We start from the raw sequence: 6233 nt of genomic DNA, 5'->3' as shown, positions 1-6233 counted from the left end.
CATTAGTCCCAAAGTTACATTCTATTGGCCTACAGAGGACCAAACATGATGAGAAGAGGAATGGGGATGGGAGGTTGTAGCATGGTTAAACCAGAGCAGGGCTTGAGGTTTTCTGTAGTTATTGTCTATAGAGCTGTTTTCTAACGAAAAGATCCAGCAGGCTCTTGAATTTCATATTAATTTCTCCATCCTTGGGTTAAAAAATGTAATTTAGTTTTAAAGAACATGGTAAAACAGACCCACGATAAATGCTTAGTGGTCCCCGCTCAGGCTAACAAGGTCCGATGAACTGGATGCTGCTGATTGGTGAGGGTGCAGCTGGGGAAAGGTTTGTCCAGACCCAAAACACACTGTAGAACTAGAAAGAGATATCCCGGCCACCACACACCTCACCCGGCCCACTTACGCTTAGCAGGTAAGCTGGACGAAACACGTTGGGGGCATGGCTTGGATGAATAGAACAGAGGTTGCTTTTACCTAACCACTCAGGCCGGGTGAGGTGTGCGGTAGCTTGGCTATCTCTTCCTATAAAGGGGCCAAAACCTGCAAGAGGGTTGTTTTCATGTGATTACGAAGACTACTAAAATCCTGCATCGGAGTTTAGCCACATCAGTACCGGCATCTTACACCCACTTATTTTCTAAACATTTTCAGTTGTCAAGAATCATCAGCAGGGATGGTCAGATATGTGTGGCTACACTCAGGAGGCTGGGACCAGACTGGGTATGCTTTAAGTCACATTTACAGTGAAACAAACTCCATCCAAACACCAACAAACATGAAAATATAAGTGAATAAGAGTTGGGCAAACAGTTTGAGCCGAGCAAAATTTCAGGCCTGAACATCGCCTGTTCACCCGTTTGTGGCACCGCCCTCGTGTGATGTCACCGATCGGTGCATGCTTAGTCGGTAACATCACATTGGGGCGGCACCAATAGGTGATGTCACGAGGTGGCCCCGCCCCTTACCTATTTAAGAACTGTCAGATGGCGGAACCGGCAGATGGCGGTTAGCCTTCGTTGTGGGCAGAGAGTTTTTTTTTTCAGGCCAGGCGGTGACAACGACAGTGTGATTGACAATGGATCTACATCTGGGGACATTGTTTTTTTTATTTTTAATAAAGGAATTGTCAAAAACTGTGTGTGTGTTTTTATTTCTTTTTGACACTTTTTTGGTGAATGGGTAGGGGTACAATGTACTCCATACTCATTCTTATAAGGGGGGTCTCCTTGTTAAAGGGGGCTTTCAGATTCTGATAAGCCCCCTGCACGCAGACCCCCACAATCACAGCCCAGGGTTTGCAGAGTGGAGGCCCTTGTCCCCGTCCACATAGGGACAAGGTGCTTTGCAGTGGGGGCAGAGCCCCCCTGCCCCAAAGCACCCCCATGTTGAAGGCATGTGGCCTGGTATGGTTCAGGAGGGGAGGCACTCGCTCATCCCCCCCTTTCCTGACCTACCGGACTGCATGCTGGGATAAAGGTCTGGTATGGATTTTGGGAGACCCAAAGCTGTTTTTTCTTTTTATTTTGGGCTCGGGGTCATGAAATTGTCAAAAAAGTCTTGGTATGCTGACGCCTACAGTGGAACTAAGGGACCAAGCCCAACCCCTGAAAATCAACCCCACACCATAATCCCCCCTCCACCAAATGATTTTGACCAGTGCACAAAGCCAGGTCCATAAAGACATGGATGAGTGAGTTTGGGGTGGAGGCGCTTAACTGGCCTGCAAAGAGTTCTGACCTCTACCTGATAGAACACTTTTGGGATGAATTACAGTAGAGACTGCGAGCCAGATCCAACATCAATTCCTAATCTCACAAATGCGCTTCTGCGTGAATGGTCAAACGTTCCTATAGAGACACTCCTAAACCTTCTGGACAGCCTTCCCAGAAGAGGTGAAGCTGTTATAGCTGCAGAGGGTTGGCCAACTCAATATGAAACCCAACAGACCAAGACTGGGATGCCATTAGGGTTAGTGTGTGTGTAAAGGAAGGTGTCCCAATACTTTTGACAATATCATGTATATAACGTGGGATACACAGAAAAGCATAAGAAAACTGGAAGTGAAGGGAGCAGAAACGAAATTGGGATCAGGAACAAGGAGGAGCAGGTACAAGGCAGCACAATACAGGGCAGGAGCAATGTCAGGATCAATGGCAAACAGAAACTGGTAGCAGCAAAACACTGGAGCAAGTGGGAAGTGTAGAGGAGGAACTAGATACCCTCCCAGCAGCCAGCATCAGGTGGAGACTGATTACTGAGATCTGCTGTCTGTTGGGAGGGCATTTAGTCTGCCCTCTACATTTTTCTCTCACCCCAATGTTTTGCTGCTGCCAGATTCTGTTTGGCATTGATTCTGAGAGTCACCTGCAGGTGGACACCGGAACTACACCCTGCTGTTCTGGGAAGCACAGCGCCACCAGCAGGTAATACAGGTCCTAATTAGCTCTGTGCCTTTGGCCTATGATCTCTGCTGTCTAATGACAGTGGGATCACAGGCATTTCTTGCTCACCAGCAGTAAACAAATGGGCATTTATACACTTTTACCAGAATGGTCACCTTCCCCCAATGTGCTTTTTGCTGTCTCTGTTCACTTTCTGTCCTGGTGACACAATAGGAAGTGAGAGGAAATCTTTCCAAAGTGAAGGAAATTCGTTAGGCAGTTGTCACCATAGCAAGTGTCCCCATTGGAAGATTTCCCTGGTATTTCTTTTCTCTTGACAGATCCTAAAATGACCCCCAGAGACCACCCAGTTCTACATGTAGATCCTAATACAACCTCAAGAAACCACCCAGGCCTACATGTAGATCCTAAAATGACCCCCAGAGACCACCCAGGTCTACACGTAGATCCAGGATTGACTGCCAGAGACCAACTGGGTCTACACGTAGATCCAGGATTGACTGCCAGAGACCAACTGGGTCTACACGTAGATCCAGGAATGATCCCCAGAGGCCACCGGGGCCCTAATGTAGATCCAGGAATGACCCCCCAGAGACCACCCAGGCCTCTATGTAGGTCCTGGAATAACCTTTAGAGACCACCCGAGTCTATGTGCAGATCCTGGAATGACCCCCAGAGACCACCCAGGCCACATGGGTCTACACGTAGATACTATACAGGAATTACCCCCAGAGGCCACCCGGGTCTACATGCAGATCCATGAATGACCATCACAGACCAACCGAGCCTACATATAGATCCAGGAATAACCCTCAGAGACCAACTGGGCCTACATGTAGATCTAGGAATGACCCCCAGAGAGCACAAGGGTCTATACATTGATACAGGAATTACCCCAGAGGCCATCTTGGCCCTACATGTAGATTCAGGAACAACCTCTGGAGACCAACAGGGCATATATGTAGATCCAGGAAGGACCCCTGAGCCCACAGGTAGATCCAGGAATGACCCCAAGAGACCACCCTGGTCTACATGTACATCCAGGAAAGAACCCTAAAGACCAACAGGGTCTAAATGAAGTTTTAGGAATGACCTCCAGAGACCACATGTCCTACATGTAGATTCAAGAATGACCCTTGAGACCACCTGTGCTTACATGTTGATCCAGGAATTACCCCCTGATACCACCCAGGCCGACATGTAGATTCAGGAATGACCCCTGATACCACCCAGGCCCTCATGTAGATCCGGGACTGATCAGAGACCACCTGGACCTACATGTTGATCCAGGAATGACCCCCCCAGAGGCCACCCAGGTTTACATGTGGATATAGGAATGACCCCCAGCAATGAACAGAGGCTACATGTAGATCCAGGAATGATCTCTAGAGGTCACCTGGGTCTAAATATAGATCCCGGAATGACCACCCAGGATCAAATCCCACCTCATACCCAGATGTAGAAAAGTTCATAGTGACTCACAGACTATCTTTGGCCTTGTTCTAGAGAAGTTCTGGAGCCAGGTTCTGAGTTCTCAGACATGCCACTGTCAGGGTTCCTTTCCAACTTTGAGGTTTTCCTGGTTTACATTCTAAGGCCGGACAAATCGCAGTGACGGAATGTGAAGTGAGGTGACTGGAGAGGAGCAGATTGATTCGCACAGATTCAGATTGCCTATTCACACCATCAGAAGATCATGACAACTGTCTAACATCCAACTCTTAAGTGGCTCCTCCTACTTCCTTCCCATTATCATTTGTGTCCATTATGAGGGGTTCTCACCATCCCTGTGCTGAGTTCCCGGGTCTGTACCCCCGCTGTGCCCATTATGAGGGGTTCCCACCATCCCTGTGCTGAGTTCCCGGGTCTGTACCCCCGCTGTGCCCATTATGAGGGGTTCCCACCATCCCTGTGCTGAGTTCCTGGGTCTGTACACCCGCTGTGCCCATTATGAGGGGTTCCCACCATCCCTGTGCTGAGTTCCTGGGTCTGTACACCCGCTGTGCCCATTATGAGGGGTTCCCACCATCCCTGTGCCCATTATAAGGGGTTCCCACCATCCCTGTGCTGAGTTCCTGGGTCTGTACACCCGCTGTGCCCATTATGAGGGGTTCCCACCATCCCTGTGCTGAGTTCCCGGGTCCCAGTAGAGACTATAGAGATTCAGTAAGTGGCCTCCATGGATGACCGGTTCTCAATGCTACTTTTCCTGGCTGTGTCTGTCTACAATAAACAAGCATGTAGCATATGAAAGCCGGCCATGAATGCTCTGCTAATACTAACAGATATGTAACTCAAGCAAACAATAATCTTCTAATGAAGTCAGATGTCTGATAGGATAAAGGTTGTCATTGCTATCATCCTTAAAATGCCAACTTCCTGGCTGCACCTGGGTTCAGTAGGTCTGAGTAAGAGGCCAGAAGCAAGCATGCAGCCAGTGAAGTACTTTCAGCATTGTGGAATATGGGGAATGTGGGGTGAGACTTCTATCTGTGATCTCTTTATAGCCATCACTAAAGACTATAGAGAGATATAGAAGGCCCAGCCCAGGAAGGGTTAATGGCCTGATTGAGCTCCTTGATTGGCTGTGTGATAAATAGGAGGGTGAGGGGAAATGTTCTGTGTGTTTTGCTGGTTGAGGTGAGCAGATTTTATGGCCTGCAATGATGGAGGAGGTTGGTGGGAATCTGAGAGATAGAGTTGGGGGTGCAAAAATGGTGGGGATGAGATTGTGCAGAGCTGGGGGAGGGGTAATGTATGGTGGTGGGGATCTGGGTAGAGGAATTGTAGCATTCAAACACTGCTGCAGGTTGAGGTAGTGTGGAGCTGAGGCATCTGGGACTCTAGGGTGGCGGGGGACTGGAGGAGGGGAGGTTGGGATTGTAGGGTCGTTTGGGATCTGGAGGTTGGGATTGTAGGGTTGGTGGGGATCTGGAGGTTGGGATTGTAGGGTCGGTGGGGGATCTGGAGGTTGGGATTGTAGGGGCGGTGGGGGATCTGGAGGTTGGGATTGTAGGGGCGGTGGGGGATCTGGAGGTTGGGATTGTAGGGGCGGTGGGGGATCTGGAGGTTGGGATTGTAGGGGCGGTGGGGGATCTGGAGGTTGGGATTGTAGGAGCGGCGGGGGATCTGGAGGTTGGGATTGTAGGGGCGGCGGTGGATCTGGAGGTTGAGATTGTAGGAGCGGCGGGGGATCTGGAGGTTGGGATTGTAGGGGCGGCGGTGGATCTGGAGGTTGGGATTGTAGGGGCGGCGGTGGATCTGGAGGTTGGGATTGTAGGGGCGGCGGGGGATCTGGAGGTTGGGATTGTAGGAGCGGTGGGGGATCTGGAGGTTGGGATTGTAGGGGCGGCGGGGGATCTGGAGGTTGGGATTGTAGGGGCGGCGGGGGATCTGGAGGTTGGGATTGTAGGGGCGGCGGTGGATCTGGAGGTTGGGATTGTAGGGGCGGCGGGGGATCTGGAGGTTGGGATTGTAGGGGCGGCGGGGGATCTGGAGGTTGGGATTGTAGGGTCGGCGCGGGATCTGGAGGTTGGGATTGTAGGGTCGGCGCGGGATCTGGAGGTTGGGATTGTAGGGTCGGCGGGGGATCTGGAGGTTGGGATTGTAGGGTCGGCGGGGGATCTGGGGGGGAGGGTGGTGGTGGGGATTTGGAGAAGGTAGTGGGGGGTTGGGATCGTAGGGTTGGTGGGGATCTGGAGGTTGGCATTGTAGGGTCGGTGGGGGATCTGGAGGTTGGGATTGTAGGGTTGGCGGGGATCTGGATGGGAGGGGGGGGAGGGTCGGTGGGGATCTGGGGGGGAGGGTGGTGGTGGGGATTGGGGGGTT

This window comes from Pelophylax lessonae (assembly GCF_965119305.1).
Source record: "Pelophylax lessonae genome assembly, chromosome: 1".
Classification (NCBI taxonomy): Eukaryota; Metazoa; Chordata; class Amphibia; order Anura; family Ranidae; genus Pelophylax; species Pelophylax lessonae.
The sequence above is the reverse complement of the archived record's forward strand: the minus strand, read 5'-3'. Positions refer to the sequence as shown.